Source organism: Lepus europaeus, chromosome 10 (genome assembly GCF_033115175.1).
Source record: "Lepus europaeus isolate LE1 chromosome 10, mLepTim1.pri, whole genome shotgun sequence".
Lineage (NCBI taxonomy): Eukaryota > Metazoa > Chordata > Mammalia > Lagomorpha > Leporidae > Lepus > Lepus europaeus.
Window position 1 is genome coordinate 71,534,035 of NC_084836.1, and position 15,916 is coordinate 71,549,950.

The window sequence follows — 15,916 nt, forward strand, 5'->3', positions numbered from 1 at the left end:
TCTCTCTCTCTCTTTCTCTCTGCCTCTCCTTCTCTCATCAATTCTTGAACTGCACCTGCCATAGTAAGTGTGTCTCCAGGCCCCATCTTGCCAGAGCCAATATGAGTCACCTGGACAAAATTCATTGGTTCTCCAATCACGGCCCCGTCAATCCTTTGCTTCTTCTTGGGGGGATGGGGTTTGTTTCTCTATCATACAGTTTGTGCCAAAATTCATTCATGTTCCCTGATGGTTCCAGCTTCAATCTTCTAACCCCACACGGCTCTAGCCCTGGTGCTGGGACCACCCACTCCTCGCTGTCCCCAGGTGCGAAGAAAACCTGGGTTCACTCAGCAGGACAGGTTTAGAGAAAGTGGGATCCTTGGAGCCCTTCGCCACGCAGTCAGTAACTGAGACCCCGAGAGGCTAACAGGGCAGCCAAGTACCAGGCTGTGTCTTCACCCCGGCGGCGTGGAAGCCTGCTCCTCTTGGGCATTCAGGCGTCCAGCTGCAGCCGGTCGGGAGGCTCCCGCTCGGTGCCTGCCAGTGCTGGGCTCCTGGGCTGGCTCTCGGCGCAGTGTGGGGAGCTGAGGGCAGAAACGGGGGGCAACGAGATTACAAAACGCATGAGGCTGGGAGCGGAGCGCACAGCTGCCTCTGGGTTCTGAGCAAATTTTATTACTCTTTCCCTTTCTAATATTCTAATGTAATATTTGATTCCTCAGAATATTTGATTCCTCAGAATATCCATTTGATAAGTATTTATAAAAGTTTATTTAGTTATTTTAAACAATTTATTTATCTGAGAGGCAGCGAGCAAGAGAAATCCAATGCACTGGTTCACCCTCTAAATACCCATAACAGCTGTATGCTAGGGCCAAGAAACCCATTCTAGGTTTGCCACGTGGGTGCAGGGACTCAGCTGCTTGAGTTGTGGCCACTGCCTCTCAGGCTGTGTGCATTGGCAGGAAGCTGGAGTCAGGACCATAGCCAGGAATTGAATCCAAGCACTCTGACATGGGATGGGAGCTATGTCAAAACTGCTCTGTCAAAAACCTGCACACTATGTATCTGAATATCACTCGTTCAAAGCTAAACCAATCATTTCTTTTGAAATTCTCTCTTATCAGTTTTTCCACTCTCAGGTACTGCTATGCCCCAGTGTTGAAGTTGGAAAACCGACAGCTTTCTCCAAGATTAGATTAGCTATCCATAAGGTATCTAACCTGTCCACTTATGTCTCTAAAGCAAACACGTTTATCAAGTCACCAAAATATTTCCCTTGTATTTAGGCTTTAACCCCTACCTTGTTTCCTCTTTAATCTCCTAATCTTCACTCTATGTACATCAATCAGAGTCATCTTTTAAAAAAATGCAATTCAGATCATAGGGTGTCCTTGTGTATAACCCACAATTTATACTCATTATTTAGGATAAAATTTTAGCTATAGAGTTTGCTAGATAATGTGTGGGTTCTAGTGCAAAATGGAGCATGGCGCTCCTTATTCAAAAAGCCTGAAAAAGTGCTATTGAGATAAAATATAAAGATTTTTGTATCTAGTTTACCTAGGAACATTTATGAATATAATATTTATAAGGTATGAAGCTTTTTTTCTCATTGGTTGATGGATCATGGCATTTTAACTTGCTACTAATGTTATTTTAAGTAATGAATAACTTAAATTACTTGCATGAATTTTACATTGTAGAATATCAGCTTAAAATGTAGATACAAAAGCATTCAACTCATGTGTGGAATAATTGAAATGACAATTCCTATTTTGCAGCTTGTTCTTAGAGATTATTGGAAATACTGCACAAAGCCGGCTTGCCTGTATTTATGTTACTTCTCAGTATCTGCATAGTCTGTCACCACCTTCCATTTACCGATGAGTAAGAAAGGGCTGAAAACAGAGGAATTATCTGCTGGCCTGTCTTTCTGTTTCCTCCCATGAAAATGACAATTTTCAGCGTAAGTGGTTGGCTAATACAGGGAAGTCCATGACTAGGAAACGGTGTAATGGAATCCTTTTGTTGTGTTTCTTAGAACACTACTGCCTGCTGTGTGTGAAGCAAGCTTTGACTCCGAGCAAAAGCAGGGCTTTCTGGGGTTTGCTGCACCCACATTTTCCTAGTCATAGGTCAAACACACTTACCTTGTTCTTGCCTCCAGGACAAAAGCACTTCTGAATATTTTATTATTTCTTTGAGTTCTTGGATTCTTTCTGTTCCTGGTTTCCTCATTAGTCACTGTATTGCTAATTCTTTCTTTTGAAAAAAAAAAAAAAAAAGAAAGTATGTCATCGTAAAAATTAAAAGAAAAATAAGAATGGAAAGAGGAGATAGGGTGGGAGAATGGGAGGGAGGGAGGTAGGAAGTATCATTATGCTCTTAAATCTATATATATGAAATACATGACATTTGTTCATGATGTATACGGTAAATATATATATATGTATATTTGGACATTTCCAAAAATATTAATGAAAATGCATGTTATCTTTTAATTCCATTTTCTTTTCTTTTTTTAAAAAGATTTATTTATCTTTTTACTTGAGAGACAGAGTTACACAGAGAGAGGAGAGACAGCGAGAGACAGTGAGAGAGAGGTCTTCCATCCGTTGGTTCACTCCCCAGATGGCCACAATGGCTGGAACTGCACCGATCCGAAGCCAGGAGCCAGGAGCTTCTTCCAGGTCCCCCACATGGGTGCAGGGGCCCAAGGACTTGAGCCATCTTCTACTGCTATCCCAGGCCATAGCAGAGAGCTGGATCGGAAGTGGAGCAGCTGGGACTAGAACCAGCGCCCATATGGGATGCCAACACTTCAGACCAGGGCATTAACCCACTGCGCCACAGCGCTGGCCCCTTTTAATTCCATTTTTAAGACCTTTTGGCTTATGTGTCTGACTATGTCATCTAGGGAACTGATAAAATGGCTTCATTTTACATTAATTTTTTTTTGTTTTCAAAAACAAAGGCAACAATTTCTAAATTTAGATGATTCTACAAATCATTTTACATTGCTAGAAAAATTACTATTTCTTTTAATTATAGCTTCTCCAAAGAATAATGCTTAATTTTTCAAAGCAACTTGTTCTTTCTATTCCTCCTTTAGTCTCCCCGGTTCCTGATGTGGTGCTGGGTAAAGTGTGCTTTCTTAGGACCTTATTGTACCACCTGAGTTCTCTGATGTGACCTGATCATGAGTAATTAGTGCAGAAAACTGGAACAGAAAGAATGAGGTAAGTTTGGGAGGAAGAATGAGAAGGAGTAACATTTCCACAATTTCTGAGGGTCATCTCACATTTTGAAGAATTAAGGCTGTTGCTTTTTGGAGTCTGATTTATAGCTTATCCAGATTTGTGTTTAAAAATATTCCTGTTGTTTGAGCTATCAGTATGTGGTACTTTGCTATGCTGGTCCTAGTAAATGAATTACACCTAACAACACATTTCAAAAAGATGTACAAGGGAGTCAGCACTATAAGTAGCAGGTTCAGCCACCACCTGCAGAGACAGCATCCCATATGGGAGTTGGTTCGGGTCCCAGCTGCTCCACTTCTGACCCAGCTCTCTCCTGATGAGCCTGGGAAAGTAGTGGAGGATGCCCCAAGTGCTTGGGTCCCTGCATCTATATGGGAGACAGGGATGAAGCTCCTGGCTCCTGGCTTTGGCCTGGCCCACTCCTGGCCATTGCAGCCATTTGTGGAATGAACCAGTGGATAGAAGACTTTCCTTCTCTCTCTCTGTAACTCTGTCTTTAAAATAAATAAAATATATGTTTAGAAAAAAGATGTCCAAGAATTATATAATAAAACCTATAAAATTTTTTTGAAAGAAATACAAGCAAAATTGACATTTTGAGATGTGATTTTTGTTTATATCCCTAGCCTATACTCTTGAGGAACAGTGGTTTTTCAACTTAATACTTGTTGAATTCTTTATTTTGTGGAGAGTTAAGCTTGTGATTATAAATAAAACTGAAAGTATGTCATTGTAAAAATTAAAATTCAGTTCACAATTGATGGCTCTGATAGGTCTAAGAGTCAAAGGGATCACACAAACAAGACAAGTGTCTGCTAATACTAACTGATAGAATCAAAAAGGGAGAGAAGGATCCAACATGGGAAGCGGGATATACAGCAGACTCATAGAATGGCAGATGTCCTAAACAACACTCTGGCCTCAGAATCAGCCCTTAAGGCATTCGGATCTGGCTGAAGAGCCCATGAGAGTATTGTAGGCATGGAAAGCCAAGATACCATGGGAAAAAAAAAGACCTAAATGAAAGATCTCTGTGAGATCCCAGTGGAAAGAACAGGGCCATCAAAGAAGGAGATACCTTTCTCCGAAGGGAGGAGAGAACTTCCACTTTGACTATGACCCTATTGGAATAAGATCAAAGTCAGCGAACTCTAAAGGCTTCCATAGCCCTGGCAACTCATGACTAGAGCCTAGGGAGATTACTGACGCCATGAACAGGAGTGTCAAATTGTTAAGTCAGCAACAGGAGTCACTGTTGCTGTACTTACATCCCATGTGGGATCTGTCCTTAATGTGTTGTCTAATGTGCAGTGAGGCTATAACTAGTACTGAAACAGTATTTTACACTTTGTGTTTCTGTGTGGGTACAAACTGATGAGGTCTTTACTAATTATATACTGAAATGATCTTCTGTATATAAAGATAATTGGAAATGAAAAAAAACAACCTGGTGTTAAATTGGAAGTAGCATAGAAAATTAATTAATTAAAAAAATATTATGTAGGATCTCTGTCTTTAATGTGCTGTACACTGTTATTTAATGCTATAACTAGTACTCCAACAGTATTTTTTTTTCACTTTGTGTTGCTATATGGGGCAAACTGTTGAAATCTTTACCTAATATATACTAAACTGATCTTCTGTATATAAAGAGAAAAAAAAAAAAGAAATTGCAAAGACCTAACTAAATGGAAGGCTATAACTTATTTGCAAACTGGAGGACTCAATGTTATAAAGATATCATCCATTTTGTTGCAAAAGACAAAATTTCATTTTTTTAAACCACTGAGTAGTATTCCACAGATTTTCTGATTGTTGGTAGATTGCTGTTTGTAGTAATCCTTGATGATTCTTTTTTATTTCTGTGGTATCTGTTGTTACATTTCCTTTTTCATCTCTGATTTTACTGATTTGGGTCTTCTCCCTCTTTGTTTTTGGGTCAACCTACTGTATCACAATGCCAGCCCTGTGAATTTCTTTTGTTTTTTAAAGTTTATTTATGTATTTATATGCAAGTCAGAATTACACAGAGAGAGGAGAGGCAGAGAGAGAGGTCTTCCATCTGATGGTTCACTCCCCAAATAGCCACAATGGCCAGAGCTAAGCCCATCTGAAGCCAGGAGCTAGGAGCTTCTTCTGGGTCTCCCACGTGGGTGCTGGGGCTCAAGGACTTAGGCCATATTCTACTGCTTTCCCAGGCCAGAGCAGAGAGCTGGATCAGAAGTGGAACAGCCGGGACTAGAACTGGTGCCCATATGAGATACCAGAGCTTCAGGCTAGGGCATTAACCTGCTGTGCCACAGCGCCAGCCCTGAGAATTTCTTAGAATCAGTTAACATATAAGATTTTCCTACTAGGCTAGTGTTATATATTTCTGTTAGCCGTCACAAAACACACCGAACACCGAAGTAAGGGAAAGAGTTTATTGGGGGAAATCCAGCAGACTGGAGGGAAGGCGCAGAGAGGGAGAAGGAGAGTAAGAGAGAAAGAGGAGGGTGGAGAGGAGAGAGGGGAGTGAGAGAGAAGGCTAGAGAGAGTGAGCAGGAGAGAAGAGCCAAGAGAGAGGAGCCAAGAGAGCCACATGTTCAGAAACAGGTCCTTTTAAAACTTTGCCTGAGGGTGGGCAGGGAGGCCAGAGCAGCGAATCCCATTAGGATGGGGGTGGAGCTTGACAACAGCAGTTGGGCCATGTGGCCACCTGGCTTCCAGCAATGGTGGCGGGGGCTGGAGCTTGGGATGTAAATCAGCGTGTAGATCGCGCCATAGATAAAACTGCACCAATTTCCTAACAGCTAGTGTGCAGCTTAAATGGTTTAAATCAACCATAATTCAGTGTTTATGGGGAACAACTGTAAAAATACTGTATAAATAATTTTTTGAGAAGACTTCTATCTCTGCATTTATCAGATCATATTGGAAGAAAATAAATTATTTGGTGTTTATACTAGCAAAAATGAAAAACAGCAAATTGAGGTCACTGGTTTCAAGGAAATAAGCAATTTGAATTGGAATTTTCTCTGTGTATTAGACAGGTAAGTACTTCAATTCTTCCACATATAATTTTTTTGTTCTCCTTATGTTCACTTACCCCTCTGGAAGTTCACACTGAAATCTGGATAACAGAGCCCGCAACCAGACTGGTAGGAGAAAGAGTGTCCTGAATTATTGAGGAGAGAGGAGTGATCTAGAAGTTAGCTTAGAATATTGATCCTGATGGGAATTTGGGTTTTCCTACTTGTATGGAATGACAACATAAGAACACTTTTTCTAGCAGCATATTTCAGATAACAAGGATTTAGTTTATCTCAAGTATCATCTCATCCTATGTTTATTACACTGAAATGAGTATCTGTCTTTTTATGTTATTTCTGAAGGAGGAAGGGAGGAGTGGAAGGAGGGTGGGAGGGAAGGAGGGAGAGATAGAGATAGTGATGTCAATTCAATTCTGTGTCTCTGGGAAAAGTTTAAAAAGTAGAAGAGAAAAATAAAAAGAATGGAAGAAAAGGAAAGAAGAAAGCTGTTTAAAACAACTACTTCATAAATGTTGAAATGAAATAAGCAAGTATTAGAAGTACTCAACAGAAGAGGATTCTTAAATTTATGGTCTTCAAAAAAAATTTTTTTTTGACAGGCAGAGTGGACAGTGAGAGAGAGAGACAGAGAGAAAGGTCTTCCTTTTTGCCGTTGGTTCACCCTCCAATGGCTGCTGCGGCTGGCGCGCTGCGGCCGGCGCACCACGATGATCCGATGGCAGGAGCCAGGTGCTTCTCCTGGTCTCCCATGGGGTGCAGGGCCCAAGCACTTGGGCCATCCTCCACTGCACTCCTGGGCCACAGCAGAGAGGTGGCCTGGAAGAGGGGCAACCGGGACAGAATCTGGCGCCCCGACCAGGACTAGAACCCATTGTGCCGGCGCCACAAGGCGGAGGATTAGCCTATTGAGCCGTGGTGCCGGCCTAAAATTTTTAAAATAAAAACTAATCAAACCTATTAAATGACTAGAGTGTGACATTTGAATACATGCGTAAAATGTGTACTGATCAAAGCAAAATAATAATCAATATTTCACCTTCCTTTATACTGCTTTATGATTAGAGGTGTGGGGCTACTATCATCTAAGTGTTTGTAAAAATATATAACTAGGTTATGGTGAACCATATTCTCTTTACTATGCTGAGTAACACCAGAAACTTATTCCTTTGATCTAATTCTGATTTGGTTTCCATTATCTAAATTCCCTCAATCCCTCCTGTATCTCCAAGCCTCTAGTAGTCACACTTCTATGTTCAGATGGTCCTTTTAGCTTCCATCTAAAGGGAGAACGTGTGATATCAGGCATTCTATGTCTGGCTTATTTCACCTAACATAATGTCCTCCATTTCCCTCGAATCTGCTGCAAATCACAAGATTTCATTCAGTTTTGGCTGAATAACGCAACACAATTTTCATTATCTATTCATCTGGTGATGAACACTTAGGCTGACTCCATATCTTGGATATTGTGGACAATAAACATAGTAGAGCAGGCATCTCTTTGATAAAGTCATGTCATGTATTTTGGATCTATACCCAAGAGTGGAATTACTGGATCATGTGGCAGTTCTATTTCTAGTTTTTTTTTTTTTAAATTTATTTATTTGAAAGACAGAGTTACAGAGAGAGGTAGAGACAGAGAGAGAGGTCTTCCATCCGCTGGCTCACTCCCCAGATGGCTGCAACGGTCGAGCTGAGCCGATCTGAAACCACGAGCCAGGAGCCAGGAGCCAGGAGCCAGGAGCCAGGAGCTTCTTCCAGGTCTCCCATGCTGGTACAGGGGCCCAAGACTTGGGCCGTCCTCTACTGCCATCTCAGGCCACAGCAGAGCGCTGGATCAGAGGAGGAGCAGCCGGGACTAGAACCAGTGCCCATGTGGGATGCCGGTGCTTCAGGCCAGGGTGTTAATCCACTGTGCCATAGCACTGACCCCTCTATTTCTAGTTTTAAAGAGATCTTCAAAAATATTTTTGACAGTGGCTGTACTAATTTACATTCTTTCCAAATGTCTATAAGATTTCTCTTTTCCCCAAATCCTCACTACCATCTATGACTTTCTGTTGTCTTTTTGATAAAAGCCATTCTTTTTTTTTTTTTTGACAGGCAGAGTGGACAGTGAGAGAGAGAGAGAGAGACAGAGAGAAAGGTCTTCCTTTTGCTGTTGGTTCACCCTCCAATGGCTGCTGCGGCCAGCGCGCTGTGGCCAGCGCATCGCGCTGATCTGAAGCCAGGAGTCAGGTGCCTCTCCTGGTCTCCCATGCGGGTGCAGGACCCAAGGACTTGGGCCATCCTCCACTGCACTCAACTTTTTTTTTAATCTTTACCATGATCTATTTTCAGTATACTTAATGATCATATAGCTAACTCTACTTTAAGTAATGGAGCTCAATAAGTAGTATGAAGGAAAAGATAACCAAACCAAACCAAACACGGTTCCTTAATGGAAGAGACAAGGGCCATAAATAATCCTTGAATCTCAAGGTGTCTGTTTTATTCAAATACATTATATTTCAGGTATTCTATTAGTTACATCAGATCAGAGTAAATATATGATATCTGTCTATTTGGCATTGGCTTATTTCACTAAGTATAATGGATTCAAGTTGTAGCCATCTTGTTGTGAAAGACAGGATTTCATTTTTATTTTACAGCTGAGTAGCACTCCAAAGTGTATAAATACCATAATTTCTTTATCCAGTCAACAGTTGATGGATATCTGGGTTTGTTTTCTATCTTTGCTACTGTGACTTGTGCTGCAATGAACATGGGAGTATAGGTAACTTTCATATGCTGATTTATTTTAGTTTGGATAAATTCCCAGGAGTGGGATGGCTAGATCATATGGTAGGACTATATTCAGATTTTTGAGGTTTTACCATACTATCTTCCACAGTAGTAGCACCAGTCTACATGCCTACCAGCAGTGGATCAGGGTACTTTTCCCCCACATCCTTGCCAGCATTTGTCATTTGGTGATTTCTGTATGCAAGCCATTGTTGGTGGAGTGAGGAGAAACATCATTGTGGTTTTGATTGAGTGTCCCTTATGGTTAGTGATATTGAGCATTTTTTTTAACTTTTATTTAATGAATATAAATTTCCAGTATACAGCTTATGGATTACAATGGCTTCCCCCTCCCATAATTTCCCTCCCACCCGCAACCCTCCCCTCTCCCGCTCCCTCTCCTCTTCCGTTCACATTAAGATTCATTTTCAATTCTCTTTATATACAAAAGATCAATTTAGTATACATTAAGTAAAGATTTCAACAGTTTGCACCCACATAGAAACACAAAGTGAAACATACTGTTTGAGTACTAGTTATAGCATTAAATCAAAATGTACAGTACATTAAGGACAGAGATCCCACATCAGGAGCAAGCGCACAGTGGCTCCTGTTGTTGACCCAACAAATTGACACTCTAGTTTATGGCACCAGTAACCACCCTAGGCTGTCGTCATGAGTTGCCAAGGCTATGGAAGCCTTCCAAGTTCCCCGACTCTGATCATATTTAGACAAGGTCATAAAAGACAGGGTGAGGATAGTAACCAATGATCCTAAGAGTGGCATTTACCAGGTCTGAACAATTATACAGCATTAAGTGGGGAAGAGGACCATCAGTACACACAGGTTGGCAGTAGAGCCATTGGTGGTAGAGTAGAGGTTATGATTACAAAGGAACGAGGCCCAAGTGCACTAGACAGGGCCTAGAACAAAGGACAGAGTCATTATTAGAGGAGCTAAGAAAGGTGCTGTCTAAGCTACAAGTAATTTTTCTGATTGAGAGGCAAATAGAACCTGATAGAAGGGGCTTGATAATAATCTGGTGGGCTTTAGGCCTTGTAAGTTCAGAGGCCCAAACCTATCTATCTCTTCACATGGGGTATATCCTAAGGGAGGTGTGAACCTCCTAGGGGAAGGCACTCTGTTGACTTTCATTACTTGGCTGGGCTGGGAGGAGAGCTGGCCAGGTAAAGGCAGGTGGCATCTCTAACAAGAAATTTACAGTTCTGCCTGCAATGTTGCTGACCCTACTTGACCATACCCTCAGCTGCAGTGGTCACTTTGGAAGTTGGGCTGAGTGAAGGGCTTTTCAGCTTGGAGCCAATAAGATCTGTGGCTCTGACCTGGGCATCCTTCGACTCCAGGGCAGGTCCATTTCCAATGATCCAACTGTTGGCAGAGCTGCCAGGGCTCTTCACAAGCTGACTTCTGCTGAAGCCCAGACTTACCACATTGAAAGCCACTGCAGTGGACTGGCCTGTTGGGTCTGCTTGAGGGCAGATCACCGTACAGATCAGCCATTATTAGGCCTGCCACCCATTGCTTCTGATGCCTAGCTTTCTTTTCCTCCTGGTTTGTGTTAAAGCAGACCAGAGGATGCAAGTCAAGGGAGTGCCCATGTCCCATCTCTAATCTTCGGTGGCCTGAACTACAAGTCTATAGTCACAGGCATGTTCTGTAGTAGTTTTTCTAAGGTAGACAATGCCCATGAGGAAAATTATATTCTCACTTTAAAACTTTCTTTCCCTTTGGTCTGAAAGGGAGGTTTTTTTTTTTCTACTTACTGTATACTTCGCTGATGGTGAAGTGAATCTAGCTATGAGATTATTATTTAAGCTCTTATTTTGGCTATGCTATTACAGAAAAATGTTAGCCATCTCTTTTATAAGGTCTAAAGATTAAATTGTGCGTCCTACAGATTCCTTCATAATAGAATTAGTTCCCTACCTTGAAGAGAATAGAGAAATGAAAGAACAAGTTGGGCTTAGAATAGAGAAATGAGGGAGCAAGTCCTAGATCACTTGCTGACAATAGCAATATTACATGAATACTTAGCAAACCGTTTCAACCCTTAGATAAGAACTTAATAAAACATTTACTTGAAGGTCCAATGCCTTCTATAAATTTTAAGAATCATGTATTTGAAAACACCTCTTAAATATCTAAGATGGTGTAGTTTGTTTAACCAGTAAACTTAAGCACAACCATATAAAATGTTTTTAGTTTCTTTCTACCAACAAGTTTAAAACATATGATACACAGATTCAGGTCACACAAATTAAAATATATCTTTGATTGATTTTAGCAGCTTAAATTTATGGACAATCTTATCTATAAGCCATTTAAAATAAAACTCTTAATAAAATTTTCCCATGTGGACATACAATATGTACGCACATATAACATAGCATAATAGACCAATATCAAAATCCAAAATATCTGGTTGAACTAAGATTCCTTAAAATCATGACATAACATAGACTAAATTTGATCATTGTTACAAGGTGATTATTCAAGTCTTTGAAAATAAGCACATAGTTAAATAACCCATAGCTCTTAATAAAAATTCAGCTGTTTTTGAACAATTAGAATTTAACAGACATCAAGAGAACATAATAGATTACTTTAACACATTGCTCTAACAGTGCATCAGAGTTTAATTCTATGTCAAAGAGAAATTGAGCTTCCTGTGATCTTTTGCTGTGAGGTTTCCTTCCTTTACCTTCTTTCATATTGGTGACCATGTTTCTGTGTTTCTGTGTGTAACACATCTTTAAGCATCTTTTGCAGGGCAGGATGAGTGGCAACAAATTCTTTCAGTTTCTGTTTGCTATGAAAAGTCTTCATTTCACCTTCATTCACAAATGAGAGCTTTGCAGGATATAGTATTCTGGGCTGGCAGTTTTTCTCTCTTAGTACCTGGGCTATGTCTCACCATTCCCTTCTAGCTTGTAGGGTTTCTGATGAGAAGTCAGCTGTGAGTCTAATTGGAGATCCTCTGAGAGTAATCTGACGATTCTCTCTTGCACCTTTTAGAATCTTTTCTTTATGTTTCACTGTGGTGAGTCTGATTACAACATGTCGTGGTGAGGATCTCTTTTGGTCATGTTTATTAGGGGTTCTATAAGCTTCCTGTACTAAGATGCTTCTGTCCTTCTCCAAACCTGGGAAATTTTCTGCTAGTATCTCACTGAAAATGCCTTCTAATCCTTTCTCCCTCTCCATGCCTTCAGGAACTCCTAGAACCCCTCCCTTGAAAAATGCCCATTTCTTTGCCCGTTTCTTAGGTGGATTGTTTCTTTTATTGTTGTTGAGTTTCTTGAGCTCTTTATATATTCTGGGTTAACCCTTTATCAGTTGCGTACTTTGCAAACATTTTCTCCCATTCTCTCAGTTGTTTCTTCACTTTGCTGAGTATTTCTTTTGCAGTGTAGAAGCTCCTCAGTTTGATGTAGTCCCATTTATCAATTTTGGCTTTTATTGTCTATGCTTTTGGGGTCTTTTCCAAGAAGTCTTTGCCGATGCCATTGTTTTGTAGAGTTTCCCCCATGTTCTCTAGTGATTTGGAGGTATTGAGTCATAGAGATTCTTGAGTTGTTGATTTCCAGCTTTATTCCATTGTGGTCTCTCCTAGAGAAAGTTCCGTGCCCTGATGTGAAGAATGTGTATTCTGCCACTGTAAGGTGTAAGGTTCTGTAGATATCTGTTAGGTCCATTTGTTCTATAGCATCGATTGACTCTTTTGTTTCCTTGGTGATTTTCTGTCTGGTTGATCAGTCCACTGCTGAAAGTGGGGTATTAAAATCCCCCGTAACTATTGTATTGGAATTTATGTCTCCCTTTAGGTCCGTTAACATTTATTCTAATTAGCCAGATGCCCTGTGGTTGGATGCATATACATTTATTATAATTTCATCTTCCTATTGGATTGATCCCTTAATTGTCATATAAGTGCCCTTGTTTGTCTTTTTTAACATATTTTATATTGAAGTCTATTTTATATGATATTAGGATGTCAACATCAGCTCTTTTTGGTTTCTGTTAGCATGGAATATCTTTTTCCATCCTTTCACTTTCAGTCCTTTCAGTCTGCATTTATCTTTGTTGGTGAGATGTGTTTCTTATAGGCAGCAAATAGATGGGTCTTGTTTTTAAATCCATTATGCCAGTCTGTATTTTTTTAAATTTATTTGACAGGTAGAGTTTACAGACAATGAGAGAGAGACACACAGAAAAAGGTCTTCCTTCCATTGGTTCACTCTCCAAATAGCTGCAACAGCTAGAGCTGCACTGCCCATCCGAAGCCAAGAGCCAGGAGTTTCTTCCTGGTCTCCCTCGCGGGTGCAGGGCCCAAGCACTTGGGCCATCCTCCACTGCTATCCCAGGCCACAGCAGAGAGCTGGACTGGAAGAACAGCAACTGGGACTAGAACTGGTACCCGTATGGGATGCTGGCGCTGCAGGCGGAGGATTAACCTAGTGCGCCACGGCACTGGCCCCCAGTCTGTATGTTTTAACTGGAGAGTCGAGGACATTTACATTCAAGGTGATTATTGATAAGTAATTACTTGGTCCTGCCATTTCCTCCTAGATATTCCTATTGTTTACTTTGGATTTCTTTTGTGCTTTTACTGGGGGGTTTTCTACCATCTCATTCTTTTGTAATGATGGCTATCTTTTTGTATTTCTCTGTGTAGCATACCCCTAAGCATCTCTTGTAAGGCTGGATGAGTGTGACAAATTTTTTCAATTTCTGCTTGTTATGGAAAGTCTTCATTTCACCTTCATTCATGAATGTGAACTTTGCAGGGTATAGTATTTTGGGTTGACAGTTTTTTTTTCTTTTAAGACTTGGACAATATCTCACCATTCCCTTCTAGCGTTTAGGGTCTTTGATGGAAGTCAGCTGTGTCTAGTTGGAGATCCTCTGAAAAATCTGGCGTTTCTCTTGCACATTTAAAATCTTTTTTTTTTTTTATGTTTTACTGTGGAGAGTTTGACTACAATGTGGTGTGGTGATGATCTTTTCTGGTCATGACTGTAAGGGGCTCTATGTGCTTCCTCTACTTTCTTTCTCCATATTGGGGAAGTTTATTTTGTAATTATTTCAATAAATAGGTTGTCTAGTCCATTCTCTCTCTCTCTCTCTCTCTCTCTGTCTGTCTGTCTGTCTCTCTCTTTTTTAAAGATTTATTTATTTATTTGAAAGTCAGAGTTACACAGAGAGAGGAGAGGTAGAGAGAGAGAGAGAGAGGTCTTCCATCTGCTGGTTCACTCCCCAAATAGCCGCAATGGCCGAGCTGAGTTGACCCGAAGCCAAGAGCCAGGAGCTTCTTCCGGGTCTCCCACATGGGTGCAGGGGCCCAAGGACTTGGGCCATCTTCTACTGCTTCCCCAGGCCATAGCAGAAAGCTGGATCGGGAGTGGAACAGCTGGGATTTGAACCAGCACCCATATGGGATGCTGGCGCATTTTAGGCCAGGGCGTTAATCCACTTTCTAGATCTGTCTACCTCAAAATAAAATAAACCTTATTTCAAATTTTAAATTTGGATCTTTTCTTGGTGTAGCATTATGCGACAGCATGCTGTCAGCCACCCAACGTAGAGTAAAGAGCTGATACTTTACAGGGTATTGTGTCTAAGCCGTGATGTTTGGTAGGTTAAGTGTTAAGTGGATTTTTGACTTAGGATATTTTCAACTTACAGTGAGTTTATCAGGATATAACTGCATTTTAAGTTGAGGAGTAGCTACTATATTTAGGTATCCTATTATTCCCAATATATAGTGTTTAGAAAAGAAAAAGGACTAAATTTGGGTACAGTCTATACCAAAGACAATGCTTGAGGGTGTGCAAAGGCTAATAGTACAGGCTGTACCTTGGAACTATATACTCCTAATGGAACAGGACTTTGGATTTGTCTATTACTAAAACTCAGGCATATTGATTTTTAGCTAAAATCTAACTATGCCATCTAATGGCAGAAGCTGGTATTTTAAATTAGAAAACCTGTGTCACTAAGCACAGGTATTTGAGACACAATTAGTGACTGAAGGACAATAAATTTCCTATATTTTTGTTATTATGGCAAGAAGACATTTAAATGAAGAAAGAACTGTATAAGAAATTTCCTGGATAAAATGTAACCATAAAAAGTACTCAGGGGCAGAGCCAAGATGGCGGAAGAGTGAGGGCGCACACAACAGTTTGGGAAAAGAAATTTTAACAAGGGTGGAGTTACTACACCCTTAAGAAGAGACTCAGAGGAAAAAACTGCAGAGGAAACTCTTCCGGATCGAGTGGATGTGACACGGAGGACCTACGGGGAGGGTAAGGTGACCCACTGCCGCACCGCACCCAGCCCTGCTGAGCCCCATGGAGCCGCGCTGAGCCACACCTAGCAGTGCCCAGCCGCGCCGTGCCGACCCGACCCGACCCGCACTGAGCCGCGCCACAGACACGGGGGCCACTAGAGTTGGGAAAACAACGAGCCCAGCTACAGAAGCCCACCCACAGAACTTGATCCCCAGCGCTGGAAGCACAGGTAAACAGAGAATTGGCCGCGAAGGTTAGATCTTGGTCCGAGCTCATGCGGGGGGGGGGGGGGGGGGGGAGGGGGAACTACACCAGGCTGACTGGAAGAAAAAAAAAAGGGGGGGAACCAGCTGGGACACTAGCCTCTCTCTGCACTCTCCAAGATGCCAAACAAACGTAGAAACCAAGGTAACAAGAGCAGGGAAGACACTATAATGCCCCCAAATGAAAAAGACACCCCAATTCAAGATTATGAAGATGATGAGATAGAAGAAATGCAAGAAGCGGATCTCAAAAAATTGGTAAGATCATTAAGAAGCTC

The 15,916-nt window shown here is 41.2% G+C and overlaps 1 pseudogene; it reads right to left on the reverse strand.

Annotated features, from left to right (window-relative positions):
• Positions 1-437: 437 nt before the first annotated feature.
• LOC133768086 (glutamate dehydrogenase 1, mitochondrial-like) overlaps positions 438-15,916 on the reverse strand; it is a 45,636-nt pseudogene continuing 30,157 nt past the window's right edge.